Source organism: Haliotis cracherodii, unplaced genomic scaffold (assembly GCF_022045235.1).
Source record: "Haliotis cracherodii isolate W230 unplaced genomic scaffold, xgHalCrac1.p SCAF_4, whole genome shotgun sequence".
Taxonomy (NCBI): domain Eukaryota; kingdom Metazoa; phylum Mollusca; class Gastropoda; order Lepetellida; family Haliotidae; genus Haliotis; species Haliotis cracherodii.
In genome coordinates this window covers 8,225,696-8,228,035 of record NW_027266297.1, presented here as the reverse complement: position 1 = coordinate 8,228,035, position 2,340 = coordinate 8,225,696, and positions in this window count along the sequence as shown.

The following is a 2,340-nucleotide window of genomic DNA, read 5'->3' as shown; positions in this document are numbered from 1 at the left end:
TCGTTCATCAACATTCGATCGATAATGCAAATCGAATATTCAAAATGGCATACCAGGTTGGTTGCAGATTTAAGAACTGACAGGGGCATCCATTGTGCGTAATGAATGTTTAAACGTGTATTCAAGTATTCGCAAACCTTCAAACTATTCGTGGTGCGTCATGTTACATTTCGAGGTTGTGTTCCGTATTCTTCGCCTGTCGCTACCTGACGATGTAAACAATACACACACCTGCATTGTATGGGAGAGTTACCTGCCCCTGGAATTATTTCCGTCGCCATTCGGATAATCTCGGTTATACAAATTACACAAGGTAAGTGTTGATAGAGCTCTATGGGAAACACAGTTCTTCCCCTTGGGCTGAAAATGGAAAGATCCCGAATTCTAAATAACGAAAACAAACACTTCTGTAAGCTCAAATATTATGTTTATTTATCAGTATTGTAATTAGTAAAATGGAATGAAGTATAAAAATAAAATTTCAAAAGTCAATTATTTAAAGGAATCTCTTACTTTTTTTTGTTCTGTGTTAAATATGAAACGAACATATGGAAAAGGTATTGTCTCCAAACACAGTTCATGGGGTTATTTCGCTTCATAAAAAAAATCCTTACTTAGGTTCGTTTCATTACCAATATTTATTAACAGAAGTTTTGTTTGTTTGTTGTTTAACGCCGCACTCAGCAATATTGCAGCTATATGACGGGGATCTGTAAATAATCGAGTCTGGACCAGACAATCCGGTGATTGACATCATGTGCATCGATCCACACAATTGGGATCAATGACATGCATCAACCATGTCAGCGAGCCTGACCACCCGATCCCGTTAGTGGCCTCCTACGACAAGCATAGTCGCCTTTTACGGCAAGCATGAGTTGCTGAAGACCTATTTTCCCCGGATCTTCACGGGGAGACAAGCATAGTCACCTTGTACGGCAAGCACTGGTTGCTGAAGACCTACCTTCCCCCGGATCTTCACGGGACTACAAACAGAAGCGATTAAATAAAGTACTTAAAGATAAAGGTAAATTAATAGCATGGATCGCACCCCCAAGATCATACTTTTTTATTTTTGTTTCGATGTTTCCCCTCTCATCTGAGGGCACTGTATGATATTTATAACAAACATATGAAATGTAAGTTCAGAAAACAACAATTCAATTATGTGCATTTTTCACGCCATATAGAGTTTGATAGTTAAAAGGATCAACATTTCATTGTTTTCACATTCACATTCCTATGGGTTGACTTAGCTCAATAAAACCGTTCTACATTTTCTTAGCAGAAAGCCAAGAATAATCCGCGCACAACTTGGAACTACGAATTATTCGTACATATCTCTCACTAACCCTCTGAACATCCGCTGGCTGCACCCGCCGAGTACACCCACTAACTACACCCACTAACTACACCCACTATAACTACACCCACTAACTACACCCACTAACTACACCCACTATAACTACACCCACTAACTACACCAGCTAACTACACCCACTATAACTACACCCACTAACTACACCCACTAACTACACTCACTATAACTACACCCACTAACTACACCCACTAACTACACCCACTATAACTACACCCACTAACTACACCAGCTAACTACGTATACACCCACTAACACTCACACACAATCTACTGACTTCACACATCTACTCACTTCACCCACCTATAGCGACTTCACCCACCTAGCGACTTCACCCATCTCCTGACTTCACCCACCTAGCGACTTAACCCATCTACTGACTTCACCCACTCACTGACTTCACACATCTGCTGACATCACCCATCTACTGACTCTACCCATCTCCTGACTTCACCCATCTACTGACTTCACCCACTCACTGACTTCACCCACTCACTGACTTCACACATCTGCTGACTTCACCCATCTACTGACTCTACCCATCTACTGACTTCATCCATCTACTGACTTAACCCATCTACTGACTTCACCCACTCACTGACTTCACCCACTCACTGACTTCACACATCTGCTGACTTCACACATCTGCTGACTCTACCCATCTCCTGACTTCACCCATCTACTGACTTCACCCACTCACTGACTTCACCCACTCACTGACTTCACCCACTCACTGACTTCACACATCTGCTGACTTAAACCACTCACTGACTTCACCCATCTACTGACTTCACCCACTCACTGACTTCACCCACTCACTGACTTCACCCACTCACTGACTTCACACATCTGCTGACTTCACCCACTCACTGACTTCACACATCTGCTGACTTCACCCATCTACTGACTCTACCCATCTCCTGACTTCACCCATCTACTGACTTCACCCACCTAGCGACTTC